Raw genomic sequence first — 19864 nt, forward strand, 5'->3', positions numbered from 1 at the left:
ACCTTCCCTACTATCCACGGAGACTGGAGTTGGAATAGCAAATTAAACTATTCACTATCCAGCCCCCCCAAAGCAATGCTTTGTAATGGCTTGCGTTGTAAAACTTGCGTTGTAACAGCATGCGTGGTAAAAGCATGCGCTGTAACAACGTACATCCGTGTTTGATACCTTGCCCCGTCCCAAACAAATTCATCTCAATTTCTCTGCCAATCAAATGCACCTATTTGTTTATTATTCATGGGTCAATGGCAATGATACAAGTTATCAGTGTGCTATGCTGTTGGATGACCCATTGAGGCTATAACAATGTCATTATTATTGAGCTGATAATATGAGCAACTTTCCTTGATCGGTGTTAGGCAGTGGGAGCAACTTCTGTCCTGAGAAAAAGAGGAAGGAGTCCCAAAGGCTGAAAAAGACAGGAGATGATGAAAAGGTTAGAGTTAGATATTGGGTACCATACTCCAAACAAAATCATCTCAATTTGTTGCAAAATAATTACACCTAATTCTTCCACATTCATGCCTAAATGTCAATGTATTGTTTCGATGACCTGCTCAGTCCCATGCTAATTTGTGATTTGTATATCATCAGTATTTAAATGATAAAATAAGCCGCTTTTCTTGCTAAACCTGTAGTGGACTGAGATATTTACATACGTTGGAATTTGGTAACCCCTATTAGGACACAACAATCCAAGTTGTTTGGTTAAAAAGTAATTACTTTAACAAATACATTCAACTGATTCTACATATTCTTATGCATCACAGATATTAATGCCAGTCTCGGCAGGACATTTAAGGGATCCAACTTGCAAAATGCAGTAAACAGGAGCAGTAGGATTCACGGCAATAACGTGTTTTGGTCATCCAGGGAGTGGATATTCTCTACTACATTATTAAGGATGATAGATTTTCACTCTGTAGATTTAGCAAAAGCTAATCCAGAGGTTCCTACTGCATTCTAGATGCAGGTAGTGAATGAATATGTCAAGAGGCCATCAATTTAAATTATGGATATATGCCTAAACTGTATTACCTGTAGTGATTTAATATGGGTTCCCTAAATATGCACAAATGTCGCTTTTGCCCATTTGTTGGCAACAAAGGCTGAGATAGTACTATGAAAATATATGAACATTTTGTCACAATTATACTAAGAGTTGGTAAAAAACAATCTGCATTTTAAGGAACACAAGTTTATTAGCTACATTAAACAATTCTTTAACATTAATGAATTGAGCCCTAATTTTGCATGCAAAGCCTTATGGGAGAGTTGACATCAATCTTTGTAGTTATTTTTCTCACCAATCCAATATCTTCATACTTTTTGGCTTTGAGAACCACCCTTGGAATATGAAGCCATTGACCATTCCTCACATGTCATGGTAATCCCTTAAATAGGCTTGTTATCACTTAATTAGAAGAGCCCTTTTATTATGCCAAGTTCATCCCTAACAGTGTTGTTGTGGAATGGGAATGTCCCCTGCATGGTAAATGGGCATGTTGCCTTGCGTGACTAACTGCATGTTAGACTGGTATCCCGATTTTTATTTTGGACTGGGAATCGCTAACCTAGAGTGTGTCCAAGACATGTCTTATAACATGGTTGGCACTCCAAACATGCCATCATAGTAGGCACAGGACACCTGCCCGTATCTAAGGTGCATTGCATAAAGTGGTGGTGGCAGTGTGCCATGTTTTGTGAATCCCAAGTGTGACCAGGCCTTTTTTCTGTGTTAAGTAGAGGGTAGACTACTGACCTCTTTTGTCTCAAAATTCAGCTGTCATCTTAAACCCCAGAACATAGCGCTGACATCCTGTATGCATGGTGACTGTGCGTGTCTGGTAATAGGACTCTATGTGCATTTGGGTCTGTTTATTGAGGCTAGTGGGATCTGTTCTGACGGAGGATTTAGGTTAGGTTCCTCTGACAGTGGAAGACTATTACCTGCATTCCGAGGGCTTGAAGGGGAACAATCAGACACTGAAGTCATGAAGATGGAGACAAGGCTGCCTTTAGAAATGCAACAAGGGCTATGCCAGCAAATGTCTGCTGATTAGTTCGTCCTGAACACTATCATTTTGTACATGGTAGAGGTGAAGGGTGGAATTGCAGTTTCTGTCTTTCAAGGTAAGGAAATGTCTAGTCAGGGCCTACCCTTCTTCCTGTCCCTGATCAAATCTTAAGGGAGCTGATGACAGCCAGGATCTCACACTGCAAACCGATTCTGAAGCCTTGGACCGCAGAACCATATCCCAACCTGAAAACAGCGTATAAAAGAGTGATCCGGGTGGGGTGGGGGGAGGTGGACGTGGCTAGCCGCCCAAGATAGCGGACATGGTGTGGTGAAACTGCAGACCCTGGGGGGAATAATCCTGTGGCATCGCCAGACACGGACCTGCTTTTGGGGATTTGATCTCTGTCCTGCGGCTATTGAGTGCACCCAGTGCCAGCCTGCCGAAATTGGTCTAATTGGAGCAGCGGCTCCGTCGGTGAGCCGCGTATGCCGGAGCTGCGGACCTGTGGCCTACCTGCCTTGGCGCGGCTGACGCTGATGCATCGCGTCTCCCGCTGGAACTGGTGACTCTGATCCCTTGCCACCTGCGCTAAGCTCAGAGCCGGTCTCCGGCTGGTTGTTGGAGTGCTTCAGACCTGACGACTCGAAGCAGAGGAGCAAATTGGAGCCTGGATAACACGAGGGGCGTCCGACGGCGGTAGGCGCTGGGGATTTCTGCTGACACCGGCACCCTGCTCTGGACCCTGAGCTTTAGTGGCGCCTCGCCCTGCGCCGCTGTGAGCCACACTGGGGATGCTCATCATCCCTGCCTCCTGACGCTGAGGCCCCCGCCTGGCCTGGCTGCTGAAGACTGCCACGGAACTGCCGCTTTGAGATCTGAAGACCCGAGCCGCTGGCCCCTTCCACCCTGACCGGAGCGGTACTCGGGGCGTCTGCCTCGAACCATACCACGGAGGCCTGCCTGCCCCTGTGACTGGCGGCACTGCAGCGACATGGCTCCTGCCGACCTTCGATGGTGCGGTCCCCCTGACGGTCGAGGCTGGGCTCTGCGGCCAGACCCCACATAGGTGCTGAAAATTGTGGATCCTGGTTTGCCAGCACATCGTTTGGGGGATGTGACAGAGGACCGCAGAAGACGTGGTGGGACCCACAGATGTAGACTTCGACCCTCCGGGAAGTGCAGTTGCCTCGTGCTTTGTCCGGAGCCTGGTGGGAGACCTCCGCTGCACGATTGGGCTACGTGGTGCGGGGAGCATGTTGGGCCTACATTGCCACAAGTCCTGTACCTGACCCGGGGCCGGTGCAGACGGAGGGATACAGCCGTGTTGAAGTGGCTGTGCGGTGGAGTGCGGAGATAGACACTGAGTGGTGGAGACTCTGTGCGCCCTGCTGGATTACTCTCTCCAGAATCCCGGTGAGTGAGGGTGCTCCGCTCTACTTGGTGGGCCTCACTGGTGAACTCCACCGATGCGGCTGTGCTGGGTGATGTGAGGCACGTGGCATATCTGCCTACCCCTAATCGTCTGCATCCTGGCCTGGAGTTGCGGCATTGGGGACGGCGCCACGAAGTGTCTTCCTCAGGTGTTTAGGGCCACACTTGGCAGAACTGTGCGTTAACGATTAGGCTTACTCCATCTGGATCGCTCCTTAATTCACTGTGCTGGGACAGCAGCATCCACGACTGAAACCTGCATATATTAGCCTAACTGCCAGGGCCCTCAGCTCTCTCTGGGGACTGAGCATGCGTCCACTGCAACAGGTCCTCTGTGAGACGATATCATCGTGCATACGAAATGCTGCACGGTGCCCCTCTGCCCGCCGCTTTGTTTGCACAGTGAGCATCCAGTGAGAGTTTGTGGGCGCCATGGGGAGACTTAAGGGGAAGACTTTGGACAATCATCCTGTGACAGGAGGCACAGAGGACGCACCAGGGCCCACCGTTAGACCCCCATCACCCGGCTCCACCTCCTTAAAGTCCCTTGAGGTGACCCCTGACAAACTTGACCTAATCCTAAAAGAAGTCAGTGACTCCCGTAAAGCAATAGAGCAGCAGATTGGAACCCTTACCACTGGCTTTCCACTCCTCCAGGCAGACCACATGAAACTGGCTGACACGGTCCATGCCCATGAGAAAGCCCTGACCAACGTGGAACCTCAAATCGCGGAACACACGAAACAGATAACAGAATTACAACAGCAGGTACACAGACTACAAGATAGGGTTGAAGATGTGGAGGGCAGGACTCGCCAGAATAATATGCGCATCATAGGACTTCCGGAGCGCAGTGAGGGTCCCAAAGCTGCTGACTTCAGGGAATTCTGGTTTCGAGACCATGTGGCCCCAGAGGGCTTGTCGCCATACTTCTGGTGGAACGGGCCCATCATATTCTCACTGGAGCGCCAACAGCTGGGGCTCCTCCGCGACCCCTGATTGTTAAAATACTGAACTACAGACACCGCAATGTCCTTTTGCAAAAAGCGAGGGAACGAACGCCGATTCAATTTGAGAACCATCGGATCTCGCTGTACCCAGACTACACAGTAATGGTGCAGCGCCAGCGCACTTCCTTTCAGGCAGTGAAGAAAAAACAACGGGCGGTCTGGCTCAAATATGCCTTACTGTTCGCGGCCCGATTATACATAACTGAAAAACCTACTTTTTTGACATTCCAAATGAGGCGGAGGAATGGCTGGTAGTGATGAACCTTGAATCGAGCCAAGGAGGGTCATCTGGCTCTGTGCGTCACAGCCCTACTGGTTCTCAGTGCCGTGGCCCTCGCCGTTCTGCCAAGGGCCCTCCACCAATGGCCCTATACATGAGCAGATGATGACAGGCAGGACTGAGGTACTGGCAGTGGCCAATTCCTTTCACAACGACAACCTTCAGATAGTGCCCGACACGTCAGAGGACAGCACCATTCACTCGGACTGCGAACATAGTATCAACCTGTTCCCCTCGGTGACACCTCAGACTGTCGACGAATTGGCGGATGCATAAAAAAGCGTGCCTGCTCACCGATGCAACAGAGCCACACAGGCTTTGTGACGGAACTACCGAACCTACCTGTATCCTTTCCTTTTCCCTACCTATTTTGCATTAAACTTGAATTGTCATGGGCCACTAGTTTCATCATTTAGCTGTCATATTTGTATCAACTGCCCAAATTGCCTGAGTGTTTCCCTGTTACGAGAATGCTCAAATGGCCCCCCCCCCCTCCCCTCCGGGTCCCGCTGAGCTACCAGAACCTTTGTAACCACATGAACAGCATTATGAACGGTGGTTGCGACCCCCCACTTAGCAAATGCACCGTTTTATGTTGTTTGCACATTTTCGTTGTTTGTTTGGCCCAGCACTGTTTAATAGCTGAGCCTAGTATTATTAGTTTGAAGGGGAAGGGGCATCCTGGCCTGTGATAGTTAATGGGCTCCGAGTTAGGGGGAGCAGAGTTTACACTCTCGAATCATGCCTGACCACTCCACCACTTTAGGTTCATCTAACTTGTTGACCTGGAACGTGCGGTGTCTTGGCACAGTGCATAAGCGACAAAGGGTCCATGCCCACCTCCTTAGATGCAAAGTGCACATAGTTTTTCTCCAGAAGTCACACCTTACTGACTCGGAGGCCTTGAAAATCTGTAAGAAATGGAGAGGCCAAATCTTCTCTACTAACTACTTGTTTTTTCCTCGTGGGACGGGCCATATGGATCCGCCGCGATGTCTCCTTTACAGAATTGGACTACACGCACTAACAAACAGGGTAGGTTGATATTGCTGAAGGGAACCCTTGATGGCCTACCAGTGGTTTTGGGTAGCATTTTTGCCCCAAACGTGGATCAGGACAAGTTTTTTACTCTCCTAGGCATTGCCCTGATGGGGGGAAACTTATCCCTGGATATTGGGAGGGGACTTTAGTACTGTCTTGAACTTGGACTTCGATAGGTCCCATCCCCCACTGCATGGTGCTGGTGCCCACAAACAAAGCTGATGCCCTGAACACCTGGACGAGTGGATGGGGACTGAGCAATGTTTTGCGACTGCTACACCCTACGCATAGGGAATACTCCTTTTATTCCCCAGTACACCAACTCCACACTAGAAAGATAGGTTTTTGTGTTTCCTTACCATTGCCGCCCAAATACACCACTCTACATACTTGTCCAAGAACTTCTATGATCACTGCCCTTTAGAGATCACCCTTACAGGGGGCAGGGGCCCTACCCCAGTCCCTACCTGGAAACTTTGGCCCCAACTGCTGAAGGATGCCCCCTTTCGTACCGCGATATCTGCTACTATCACAAACTATTTTTCTGAGAACTGGAACACATCATCCTCCAATCTAATCGAATGGGACTCTCTCAAGGTGGTCGTGAGGGCGCGTTGATTGCATCAACAGTGGGGGCTTGGCAGGAGGTCAATAGGATCCCAATCCGAATAGAGAACCAAGGGCCAGATGTAGGAGCCCTAATACCGGTCCGTAACGGCCGAATTCGGCCGTTACCGTCGGTATTAGGGTTTTCAGATGTAGGGGGCCGATATTTTACCGATTCTGTAAATTTACAGAATCGGTAAATTTACAGAATCGGTAAAATACCGAATCGGTATATTTACCGATTCGGTAAATCCACATGTAGGTGGCACTCCTAAGAGTGCCACAGGCCCTTAAGAATCGGTATTTTACAACACAATCCTATTGGGCCCGATGTAGGTAATCTCAATTTACCTACTCTTAAATACCGAATCATACCGATTCGGTATTTAAGAGTAGGTGAATTGGAAGTAGGCAGATGTAGGTATTTTTTCTTTTTCAATTACCGAATGTGTAAGATTCGGTATTTACAGATTCGGTAATTACCGAATCGGTATTTGCCATTGATTCCTATGGGCCTTGAAGCCCATAGGAATCAATGGCAAATACCGATTCGGTAATTACCGAATCGGTAAATACCGAATCCTGCCAGGGGGAATGGGGTGTCACTTTGACACCCTGTAGCACCCATCAGGCATGTCTGTGTGTCACATGGCACAGGTGTACATGCACAGATGTGCATGTACACCTGAATTCGTTATTTACCATGCAATAGTATTGCATGGTAAATAACGAATTCTTAGGGGCCTGTGGCACTGTTTAAAGCGCCACCTACATCTGCATTTACAGATTTGGTATTTTTACCAAGTCTGCATTTACCAATTCGGTAATTTTACTGATTCGGTAAATACAGATTCGGTAAAAATACTGAATCTCTAAATACATGCCCCCTACATTGGAAAAGGCATTTACCGGTCGGTAACGGCCGAATTCGGATGGGCAGGTGTGTGCATGGATGGGTGAGGAGAGGAGCATGGAGATGGATGGGTCAGAGAGTGCATGCATGAGTGGGGGGAGGGTGGAGAGCGGGAGGGATGGATGGGTGGGTGGATGGATGAGTGGGGGGTTGAGTGGGTGGACGGATGAGTGACTGGGTGGATGGATAAGTGGGTGGGGGATGGCTGGATGGGTGAGAGGGTGGGTGGGTGGTTGGATGGATGAGTGAGTGGATGGATGGGTGGAAGAGTGGATGGATGAATGGAGGAGTGGATGGATGAGTGGGAGGATAGCTTGGGTGAAGGGGTGAGTGGTTGTATGGATGAGTGGGTGGATGGATGGGTGAAAGAGTGGATGGATTGGTGAGGGCATGGATGGATGATGGATGGATGGGTGAGGGGTGGATGGAGGGATGAATGGGTGAAATGATGGATGGAGGGATGGATGGTGGATGGGTTTGCAAGTGGTTGAATGGGTTTGGATGTGGATGGGGCACAGATGGAGGGACGGAATGAATGGTGGGGGAGTTGGTGGATGACAAGGTGTACATGATGGATGGGGAGGGTTGTGATGACTTCCTTTGCCTTGGAGGATTGTGTTTTGAGCTGTGTGGTACGCCTCTGTCGTTTCGCCGCACCCACTCACAGGCCTGCAGTTTGCTAGGCACTCTTGTTGTGTTGAGCATTGTTTACCGGATATGGCCCGTGGTGTGCGCGTTGCAGTCGATCATGTGGTGTGCCGGATTCCCGAGGTTTCGGTCAGGTGGTGGGGGGGCCCAACATCTGGGGGAATTCAGCTGGGGGGGCTCAACCTGGAAAAGCTTGAATACCTCTGCCATACAGTACTTCTTCAGTGAATCTCTGGTCATGTGTGCTTGCTGTTTCCTTCCCATGTAAACATTCTGTGAAAAGGCCCTCTCAACATTGGCACTTGAGATGGGCAATGCCAAAACAGCCGGTACACAATTTGTTAACTCCGGCCACTGACATATCTTTCCATGAAAATACTGTTTCACTTGAAGATTGTGGTTCTCAGGGCAGGTTCTGTAACATTTGCACTTATCTGGGTGCTTATGCCCTCAGAGTTATTGAAGCGGTCAAAAATGAAGCAGCACTTTTGAAACTATAGAGGAAATTCCCCTTTGCGGAAGGGATCTAGACCAGAGTACCACAGTACCACAGTGAGGTTTCATTGACTTTAAATGCAATTGCTGGCGAAGGGACATTTTCTATGCGTCATTGCAAGCCATTTCTCATACATTGTAAAATAAAAGTTCCTGAATTGCTCTTCACCATTGCTTTGCTAACCAAGTGACAAGCACTCTAACATGGAACATGTTGCAGTGCCAAAGTTACTAAAGGTGTCACCCAGCCTAATCTCAAGGAGATGTTCCACATCCAACCCAATTATGCTGAACACTTGGCAGACAAGGGTGCTTCCAGACTCTAGTTTTTATCATGTCCACTACAGCAGTTATGTTTTCCTGTAAAAATCTAAGAATGCAGTATAGTGTACTTGTTCTCACATCACTATTAATATGTGACCAAAGCTCCTCACATTTCTTGCCTTTGGCATAATCACTCAGCAAAAATTCTGTTAAGGGTTGCCACATAGATAATAGAGCATTTACAGCCCCTTGGACTGAGAACCATCAGCTAAGGGACACATTTGGGATGACTCTTTCTTTGATGCCACACACAGAACAGAAATGATACATATTTGCTTTTAAGTTCCTGTGCATTAGAAAACAGTGCACCAGCATGGACTAAAAAGTCAATAGCATTCCACATTTTCTGTCTATGGATGTGTCCATCGTGGCATTAAAGTCGCCCCCTACTATGAGTTTGCCCTGCGGAAGGGATTGTAGAAATTTTCCCAGGGCCGGGAAGGATGTCTGGTGCAGTGTCGGTGGGATATAGGTGGATACGTGGTTATTAGGTTGCCCCTCCCATTGACACGCTATCACTGCAAACCGTCCAAGGTCATCCATCCAGGACCCCTTCAGTATTATTGGGAAGCGTTTATTAATTAAATCCACACACCTCGGGAGCCGGAGGTAAAGTCAGAGTGTACCGCCATTTTGTAGCCCCATCCATCCACGACCTTACAAGCCGAGCCCATCAAGTGTGATTCATGTATAAACTCGACAGCCGGGCCTTTGCGTTTAATGTATTGAAGGACCAGTCCCCTTTTTATTTTATCACCTAGACCATTAACATTCCATGACATCACAGTAAAAGGGAGGTGTGACACCCTAGGGGTCTGCGTGGTTGGGTTATCAGTCGATTTGTCTATTAGCGTCTCATGTACCATCCCAACGGTAAAAGCGAGGCAAATCCTGTGCTATGTGCGTCATATTGCCACCCATTATGCCTTTAACTATCCCACCGTGTTTCTGCATTGAAAAAAAATCATCCCATTAAACTGAACCCTTCCCTCCTCCCCCTCAAATATGATTTTGATATTTCCTGATTCTCTACAGTTTATAAAATAATTAAACAAGACCTGAAACATGCTTGTAAAATCTGCATCTTTAGACCAAAGACCACAAAACTGAAATAAACAAAAGGAAGAAGAAACAATATTTTAGTGGCATCGCTAAACAACAAAAGTCAAGCACAATAGTGTTAGCCCAGACTTTCTCACTGCTAGCTTGTATAACAAAGTTACATTGTATTGGCCCCTTCACTAAGAAAAAAATGACTTTCACTTTTTTCTTTGCTTTGAATGGCATTTAGTTTGTAGTTATGCAGGTGTTTTTTCAGTGTTTATATGTTTTCACTGGTGAAGGTTGTTTCTCTTTCAGTGGGGTTTTATCAGTTATTTTAGGTTTGAACCTAAAACCGGACAGCCTAAGCATAGGCCTGGGCTCTTGGTTGCCCGACGCAGCCTGTGCAGCCTGGCCCAGGATCACCGAGCGGACCCAATTTCTCCAATGTTGCAACCAGATGCGCCGGGCTTCCCTGGAAGTCCCGATGAGGGCTCATTTGCCTACCTGATGCCAGCCAGGGCTCCAGGAGTTTGGGTGTGTCTGCGCCTTGGTTCCCCTCAGTCTCGCGGTACACACAGGTTACCAGAAAGCAGGTACCCTTCCTCCGGATTACTAGGGACAGGGTACTCCAAAACACCTCTCAGCCTAGCGGTCCTCAGCCTGCAGCCGGACGGGCCAGGACGCACCTCCGCAGCCCAGGGCTCCGTACCACGGCCCAACGTGTGGCGTGGTGACCAGGATGGGAGCCTGCAGGCAACGAGGGGGGGAGGCCTCACCTCTGCCCAGGATCCCCAATGGGGTCCAGGGGCCCCAGGCGCAGTCTCCTGGCCTGCCGCTCTGCCAGCAGCCCGAGACGAGGTTCCGGCGGGCATGGGGAGTCTCACCCTGCTTGGCTGTGTTCAGGATCTCCAGCCGGGGCCCTGGGGAGGGTGGCCTTCCCAGCCCAGGCTCCGTCCTCAGGCCTGCTGTGTGGCAGGGTACCCGGGAGGCTTCCCTGTGCCTCTGAGCACGGGAGCCCCGGGTGGGTCCAGGGGTGCTGCCAGGACCCGGGTTGGGTGCTCCAGCCCTGGGCCCCATCCCCATGCATGCTGCTATGTCAAGGGCCTAGGACAGTGTTCTGTCATGCCCGGGAAGCCCCCTTCACTTGGCTGGGTTCAGGAGCTCCGTCCGGGGTCCCTGAGGGCCCCAGGGAGGGTGGCGCCCCCACCACAGGCTCTGACCTCGAGCCTGCCGCATGGCAGGGTACCCGGGATGGGGTCCCACAAGCCCGGGTAGGCTTCCCCTGCGCCTCTGGGACCGGGAGCCCTGGCTGGGTCCAGGGGCCCTTCCGGGCCCCGGATCAGGAACTCCAGCCCTGGGCCCCATCCTCCGGCCTGCTGCTATGCCAAAGGCAGGGGGACGGGGTTCTGTCATGCATGGGGAGCCCCCCTTGCTTGGCTGGGTTCAGGAGCTCTGTCTGGGGCCCCTGAGGGCCCCGGAGAGGGCAGCCTCCCCACCCCGGGCTCCGTTCTTGGGACTGCCATGTGGCAGGGTGCCCAGGACGGGGTCCGCGCAGGCCCGGGGAGGCTTCTCCTGTACCTCTGGGGCTGGGAGCCGCAGCTGGGACCAGGGGTCTCGCCAGGGCCCTGGTCTGGTGCGCTAGCCCTGTGCCCGTCTCCATCCTGCCGATATGCTAAGGGCCCCGGACGGGGATCCGTCGGTCCAGTGCAGACCTCCCCTGCTTTACCTGCTTGTCAAGGTGTCCGCAGGCCTTTTCAGACACAGGTACGGCTATAGGAGGTCTCCGGCACCTTCCTGAGGGTAGGCGTGCAATGTCACATGACGCGGAGCCATTTTGTGAATATAGAAGTTACAGGGATTGGTGCCTATTGAAGGGGATTACTGCTGTATGAACTAGGTTGGGGTGAAAATAGAAAACCGTGAATGTTAGACATGTGTTGATTATAGTTGGGATGAGCTATGTATGTACACTCATGAACAAAGAATTTATTTTAAAAAAAAAAGGTGTCCGCAGGCCTCGAGTGGGAGGGCCCGCTGGCTCCCCCCTCGCAGCCCCATGGCTGAGGCCCAGCCGGGGCCCGAGCCTCTGGCCCCCCATGCCTCAGCGCCCGCTCACCGTTTCGTTAGGGCACAGAGCGACCAGATGGCTGCCCTTTCCCCTCAGCCATCTGGCCGGGCTTCCCTGGAAGTCCAGATGAGGGCTCATTTGCCTCCCTGATTACAGCAAGGGCTCCAGGAGGTCAGGCACGATCGCGCCTAGGGTCCCCTTTATCACTCGGTGCGCACTGATTACAAGAAAGGGGGTAATTTTCCTCCGGATTACTAGGGAGAGGGTCAGGTCAGTCAGACCTCCATGAGGTCTGGTGATTCTGAGACAGGGGAAGGCAGGACCCGGGCCCGCAAGCCGGGGACCACGCCTGCCTCTCAGCCCCTTCCCGATGGGCCTTTCCTCTGAGCCCGCTCGCCCCGGGAGTTGGCAGGGACACGAAGCCGGCATCCCCCTGCGCAGGACGGCCTGCCAGGGGAGACCCCGGCCGTACTCTGATCGATCGGGCACTCTCGGTCCGTTTTGGGAAGGACTGCTTGGCCAGCCTTTGCTACAGTTAAAAAGCAGTAGTTGTATCTTGGGATTTAAATGGTGGTCTGCCATGAAGCGAGCTACCGCCTGTCCCAGCCCCTGCCTCTTGGCGCCCCCTTGATGCTCTTGACTGAGTGTCGTGGGGGTCTGAAGCGTTGATAATTGAGTGTTTAAAGCAGGCGGGTCACTTGAATACTTCAGATAGGAATAATGGAATTGTACTCTGGTTCTATTTTGTTGGTTTTTGGAACTGGGTCATTATTAAGAGGGACGGCCGGGGGCATTCGTATTGTGCTGCTAGAGTTGAAATTATTGGACCGGTGCAAGACGAACCAAAGCAAAAGCATTTGCCAAGAATGTTTTCATTAATCAAGAACGAAAGTCGGAGGTTCAAAGACGATCAGATAACGTCGTAGTTCCGACCATAAACGATGCCGACTAGCGATCCAGTGTGTTACAGCAAACAAATGATGAACGTAATGCTGACAATGCAAACATTCTCCCCCAGTCAAATGATCTGGGTTAAATCCATCATTCTTTTGCCCACTAAGCCACTCCAGTTTGGACCCAACTAAATGCAAATCAGTCTTGATCTTGTGCCCCATGGGAACAGTCCAGACCGAACTGTCATGCCAGGTCCTCCCTGGACCAGAAACAAGCATCCTGGGACCGGTTTCAGGGTATGCCACCCTTTTTCAGCCAGGCTAGCTTGAATCCAGTTGCACAGTGAGCAAGGGACATACCCATCCCACTTGGGCCGAAAAGCTTTACAGCAAACAAATGGTGGACAGAATGCTGACAATGCAAACATTCACCCCAGTCAAAAGATCTGGGTTAAATCCATCGTTCTTTTTCCCACTACGCCACCCCAGTTTGGACCCAGACATATGCAAATCAGTCTTGAACCTGTGCCCATGGGAACAGTCCAGACCGAACTGCCAGGTCCTCCCTGGACCCGAAACAAGCACCCTGGGACAGGTTTCAGGGTATGTCACCCTTCTTCAGCCAGGCTAGCTTGAATCCAGTGGCACAGTGAGCAAGGGACGCACATCTGGGCATACCCATCCCACTTGGGGAGAAAAGCGTTACAGCAAACAAATGATGGATGGAATGCTGATAATGCAAACATTCTCCCCCAGTCAAAAGATCTGGGTTAAATCATTGTTCTTTTGCCCACTACGCCATCCCAGTTTGGACCCAGCCATATGCAAATCAGTCTTGACCCTGTGCCCCATAGGAACAGTCCAGACCGAACTGCCAGGCCAGGTCCTCCCTGGACCGGAAACAAGAATCCTGGGACCGGTTTCAGGGTATGTCACCCTTTTTCAGCCGGGCTAGCTTAAATCCACTGGCACAGTGAGCAAGGGACCCATGTCTGGGCATACCCATCCCACGTGGTGCAAAAAGTGTTACAGCAAACAAATGATGGACGGAATGCTGACAATGCAAGCATTCTCCCTCAGTCAAAAGATCTGGGTTAAATACATCGTTCTTTTGCCCACTACGCCACCCCAGCTGGACTGTTCACATGAGCTACAGTGTCAAGACTGATTTGCTTAAGGCTGGGTTCAATCTGGAATGGCATGGGGAGCAAAAAAGCGATGGATTTAGGCCCAGATCTCTGTCCTGGGGTGAATGTATGACATTGTTCTGCATTCTGTCCCTCAACTGTTGTTTTTGCATTTGTCACCCCGAGTGGAACGGGTATGTCCAGACGTGGGACCCATGCTCTCCATGCCACTGGAATTAACCTATCCTGGCTGAAGAGGGGTGAAACCCCGAAACTGGTCCTAGTATGCTTGTGTCCAGTCCAGGGAGGACCTGGCTTTGCAGTTTGGGCTGGACTGTTCCCATGGGCACAGGGTCAAGACTGATTTGCATAAGGCTGGGTTCAAACTGGAATGGCATGGTGAGCAAAAAAACAATAGCTTTAGGCCCAGATCTCTGTACTGGGGTGAATGTATGACATTGTTCTGCATTCTGTCCATCAACTATTGTTTTTGGACTAGTAATCCGGCGGTGTTATTCCCATGACCCGCTGAGCAGCTTCCGGGAAACCAAAGTCTTTGGGTTGCGGGGGAGTGTGGTTACAAAGCTGAAACTTAAAGGAATTGGCGGAAGGGCACCACCAGGAGTGGAGCCTGCGGCTTGATTTGATTCAACACGGAAAACCTCACCCTGCCTGTACACAGAAAGGATTGACAGATTAATAGCTCTTTCTCTATTCTGTGGGTGGTGGTGCATTGCCGTTCTTAGTTGTTGGAGCGATTTGTCTGGTTAATTCCGATAACTAACGAGACTCCTCCATGCAAACTAGTTACGCGACCCCCAGCGTCGGTATCTAACTTCTTAGAGGGATAAGTGGCATTCAGCTACACAAGATCGAGCAATAACAGGTCTGTGATGCCCTTGAATGTCCGGGGCTGCACGCGCGCTACACTGAACGAATCAGTATGTGCCTACTCTTCGCAGACAGGTGCGGGAAACCCGCTGAACCCGTTTATGATAGGGATTGCAATTATTTCCCATGAACGAGGTATTCCCAGTAAGTACGGGCCATAAGCTTGCGTTGATTAAATCTCTGGCCTTTGTACACACCGCCCGTCGCTACTACCGATTGGATGGTTTAGTGAGGTCCACGGATTTGCCCCGCCGGGGACGGCAACAGCCCTGGCGGAGCATCGAGAAGATAATCAAACTTGACTATCTAGAGGAAATAAAAGTTGTAACAATGTTTCCGAAGGTGTACCTGCAAAAGGATCATTAACGACGGAGCAGCCCAATCGACCGACGGTGCCAGCCTGAAGCCCTCGGTCGCCTCCTGCAAGCACACCATAGGCACAAGGCCTGGCGCGCCCCCGGCTGGCGCAGCAGTCCGTGGCTGCATGGGGGCTTGGGTGGGGCCCGGGCCTTTGACGGGCCTCTTCCACAGGGGAGGACCCGACCAACGTGTGAGGGACTGGGGATGGGAGTCAGCCCCCTTTCCTGGGAGGGGTTCAGCGTTAGGCCCTCCTCCCAAGACGGAATTCGTGCTCACCTGGCACGACCCCTGCGGTGGGGGGAACCCGAATGGCAGTACCAACCCCTCGAAAGGCCCTGCCATCGCCTGGGCCCTCCCGCGCCCGATCTAGGCTCGACCAGGCTTCAGGTGACTGAGGGGCACCCCTTCTCCCGCGGCAGGGAGACTTGGAGGAGAAGGTGCTGAGGGCCTGCGAGGGGACCCCAGCTCCTCTCGGTAGGATAAAGAGCATCCTGGCTCTTCCCTTCTGGTGCCTCCAACCTGGGCAAGGGTGGGGTGGCATGGATCTTGCCGCCTGGTGACGCACGGCTGATGTTCAAGTTGGGCGATTCTCCCTCGTTGCCAGGTACCCGGTTCGACCCGATCCCGTGCAGCTGGGCTGAGGGATTTGAAGACTTGCGCAGTCCCTCCCAGTTACTCCAAGAGGGACCATGGCAGTAGGGCTGCCTGCTCCATTTGCTCTGGGAGCCTCCTTCTTTCCCGTGGGTGTGTGGGGGGACTCCCGGGCTGAGCGCCTGGTAATGCTTTTTTCTCCCAACTGTGTAGACTGACTCTCAAAGGGGAAGCCTTCAATGGGGTGCCCGGGCCGTCTTACCGCACTGGTGGTAGACGGATGGCGTCGCCTTTCTCCTGCCTCTCCTGCATCCGCAGGTGGGTGAACGTTTTGAAAAGTTGCCTGTAACTCTTGCCGGTGAATCACTCGGCTCGCACGTCGATAAAGAACGCAGCTAGCTGAGAGAATTAGTGTGAATTGCAGAACATTGATCATCGACACTTTGAACGCACCTTGCGGCCCTGGGTACCTCCCGGGGCTACGCCTGTCTGAGGGTCGCTCAATTGTCAATTGCCATGGGGCTTCCTCGGGACGCGGCTGGGGTCATTGCAGAGTTAGCTCCACTTCCCTTCGTCCCCCCACAAGGTCAGATCCTCCGATCGCCTGTGGCCGGGTCCCTCACTGGGTGCTGTCGCGGAGGTACACCACAGGTGCACCTAGTCTCATCTCCCCCGCCTCCTGTGGGGATGGAGGCCAATGACGGGTCCGCCCCAGGCCTATCCTGACTGCGTAGTTGCATGCTTTGCGTGGCTGTCTGTGGTGTCCCACTGGCGGCCCGTGCTCACGTGCCTTGCCCGCCCAACTCCGCAGCCGGCTTCCCGGAGAGGGCCAACGCCCTCCAGATACAATCTGGAGAAGAGGGTGCATGGTGACGGGACATCAGGCCTCTGCTACTGCAGGGGCCTGGCCTTCCTCGGTGGCTCCCCCCGATGCTTTGGCGTTTTTTCCGACTACGACCTCAGATAAGACGTGGCGACCTGCTGAATTTAAGCATATTACTCAGCGGAGGAAAAGAAACTAACCAGGATTCCCCAGTAACAGCGAGTGAAGAGGGAAGAGCCCAGCCTCGAATCCCCGCCCGGCGACGGGCATGGGAAATGTGGCATACAGAAGACCGATTCCCCGGCGTCACTCAGGAGGCCCCAGTCTTTCTGATTGAGACTCAACCCGCGCACAGTGTTAGGCCGGAGCAGCCCGCGGCGTGCCGTGATCAGGTGTTCTCAGAGTCGGGTTGTTTGGAAATGCAGCCCAAAGTAGGTGGTAAACACTACATCTAAGGCTAAATAAGGGCGCGAGACCGATAGCCAACAAGTACCGTAAGGGAAAGTTGAAAAGAACTTTGAAGAGAGAGTTCAAGAGGGCGTGAAACTGTCGAGAGGTAAACAGGTGGGGTTCTTGAAATCAGCCCGGAGGATTCAATACGGCGGGAGGTCGGTGGTCCTGGAGTTCCGGATCCCTTCTGTGGGATCAGCGCCTGGGCCCTACCCAGCCCCGCAGAGCACATTTCCTTGTGCGGTGCGCCACAACCGGCACTGGGACAGCTGGGAAGGGTTTGGGGTGGCAGGTGGCCCTCTGCTCAGGCAGAGGGTGATACAGCCCCCTGGCAGCAGCTTTGCCGAGGAAGATTCGACGGCCTCCGCACCCTCCCCCGGGCACCCGCTCCCGGCTGCCCCACGGGCTGCGCCTGGGCAGGGAAAGGGGGACAGGGCCCCCTGCTGTCAGAGCGACTGTCGACTGGTGCGGACTGTGCTCTGTGCACCCTAACCGTGTTGCGCCACCGGGTGGGAAGGCCCACGCCGTGTGGCAGGGGTCTGCAGCGATGTCGGTTACCTACCCAACACGCCTTGAAACAGACCAAGGAGTCTAACATGTGCGTGAGTCGGACAGCCGAGCAAAACCCTCTGGCGCAATGAAGGTGAGGGCCAGGGTGCGCCGGCTGAGGTGGGATCTTGCCGCGCTTCCATTGGCGGGTGCACGACTGTCGGGGAGGTGGAGCATGACCGTACGTGATAGGACCCGAAAGATGGTGAACTAAATCTGGGCAGGGCGAAGCCAGAGGAAACTCTGGTGGAGGTTTGTAGCTGTCCTGACATGCAAATCGGTCATCCGACCTGGGTATAGAGGCGAAAGACTAATCAAACTATCTAGTAGCTGGTTCTCTCTGAAGTTTCCCTCAGGATAGCTGGGGCTCGGAACCCCCAGTTTTATCTGGTAAAGCGAATGATTAGAGGTCTTGCGGCTGAAACGATCTCAACCTATTTTCAATAGGAAATAAGCCAGGCTCGCTGGCGTGGAGCCGGGCATGGAATGCGAGTGCCTAGTGGGCCACTTTTGGTAAGCAGAACTGGCACTGTGGGATGAACCAAACACCGGGTTAAAGCGCCCAATGCCGATGCTCATCAGACCCCAGAAAAGGTGTTGATTGATATAGACGATACAAAAGGGGATGATGGACGGAGCGTTTGAGCAAATCAAACACTCACCCCCAGCAAACTGATCTGGGTTTAATCCATTACCATTCTTTAGCTCACTCTGCCATCCCAGTTCAGACATGGCCATATGCAAATCAGTTTGACCCTGTGCCTCATGGGAACAGTCCAGCCCGAACTGCCAAGCCATGTCTTCCCTGGACCGGAAACAAGGATCCTGTTGATATAGACAGCAGTACTGTGGCCATGGAAGTCGGAATCCGCTAAGGAGTGTATAACAATTCACCTGATGAATCAACTAGCCCTGAAAATGGATGGTGCTGGAGCGTCGGGCCCATACCCGGCCATCGCCGGCGCTGAGAGCCACGGGGGCGAAGCCGCGATGAGTAGAATGGAGGTCCGCTGCGGTGCGCATGGAAGCCCAGGGCGAGGGCCCAAAGTGGAGTCGCCGCAGGTGTAGATATTGGTGGTAGTAGCAAATATTCACAGGAACTTTCAAGGCCGAAGTGGAGAAGGGCTCCATGTGAACATCAGTTGAACATGGGTCAGTCGGTCCCAAGAGATGGCCGAGCGTCGTTCGGATGGGACGGGCGATGGCCTGCGTTGCCCTCGGCTGATCGAAAGGAAGTCGGGTTCAGATCTCTGATCCCGGAGTGGCAGAGACAGGTGCCCTCGATGCGTCCAGTGGGGTAACGCAAACGATTCCAGAAAAGCAGGCGGAAGCCCCGGAGAGAGTTCTCTTTTCTTTGTGAAAGTCAGGGTACCCTGGAATGGGTTTGCCCCGAGAGAGGAGCCCGTGCCTTTCGAAAGCGTTGCGGTTCCGCCGGTGTCCTGTGAGCTCTCGCTGGTCCTTGAAAATCCGGGGGAGGTGGTGTAAATCTGGTGGCGGGCCGTACCCATATCCGCAGGTCTCCAAGGTGAACAGCTTCTGGCATGTTGGAACAATGTATGTAAGGGAAGTTGACAAGTCAGATCCGTAACTTAGGGATAAGGATTGGCTCTTGAAAACCAAGCTTTTGTCTTTCCGTGCATGGGTGCCCGCGGATGCCCTCCTCCACCACACCCAGGGGGTGGGTCCCTCTGCCGCCGTGCCGGAGGGAGGGATGCAGAGGGGGCAATGCAGGCCTGCAGGAGGCTGCCTTCACCATGTGCCCTCTGGCACAGGAGCCTCCCCTCCTGTCCTGCCCCACCGGGGTGCAGGGATGGGGGCCACCATCCCTTGCCGATCAGCAGGGGGACCAGATGGCCTGGGCCGGCTGGGCCCCTTCCCACTGCTCGCATGCAAGTCGAGCAGTGAGGCAAGCAGCCCCAGGGAATGAGCCTCCCGAGCAGCGGCGTCAGAGCGCCTGGCCACCTAAGACTGCAAGGGCGACTGGGTCCGGCAGTCTCAGGCCATCTGGTTGCCTGGCTGTGCGACCAGAAGGCCCTATGGCTGGGCGACCAGATGGCCCTGCAGGCAGGAAACCATATGGCCCTGCGGGCTGGGTGAACAGGTGGCCGGCCAGCCAGGCTAACTCTAACTTTTTTCCTTCCCCAAGGTTCTTAATAGATGAGATAAAGGGGCTTCCCAGGCAGGCTGGTGGGGAGAGGATGTGGCCTGGGCTTAACCCTCCTTGGTTCCAGCCGAAAGTCGGGTCTCGAGCTCCGTCTGACAGGCCCCATAGTGCAGGAGCTCCCCATCCTGCAAGGTA

The 19864-nt window shown here is 52.7% G+C and overlaps 1 protein-coding gene, 1 non-coding gene and 2 pseudogenes across 2 annotated transcripts in view; all 4 read left to right on the top strand.

Moving 5' to 3' along the window:
- Positions 1 to 19864, top strand: part of LRRC66 (leucine rich repeat containing 66) — an 85608-nt gene that overhangs the window by 33004 nt on the left and 32740 nt on the right. The gene's annotated exons all lie outside the window — the stretch shown is intronic.
- LOC147728869 (18S ribosomal RNA) lies at positions 12391 to 15157 on the top strand (annotated as a pseudogene).
- LOC147728870 (5.8S ribosomal RNA) lies at positions 16091 to 16242 on the top strand. The gene has a single exon (XR_015309608.1). It is a non-coding gene; the product is annotated as a 5.8S ribosomal RNA (ribosomal RNA).
- On the top strand, positions 16721 to 19107 carry LOC147728871 (28S ribosomal RNA; annotated as a pseudogene).

The sequence above is a fragment of the Lissotriton vulgaris genome, chromosome 3_1, assembly GCF_964263255.1.
Source record: "Lissotriton vulgaris chromosome 3_1, aLisVul1.2, whole genome shotgun sequence".
Taxonomy (NCBI): Eukaryota; Metazoa; Chordata; class Amphibia; order Caudata; family Salamandridae; genus Lissotriton; species Lissotriton vulgaris.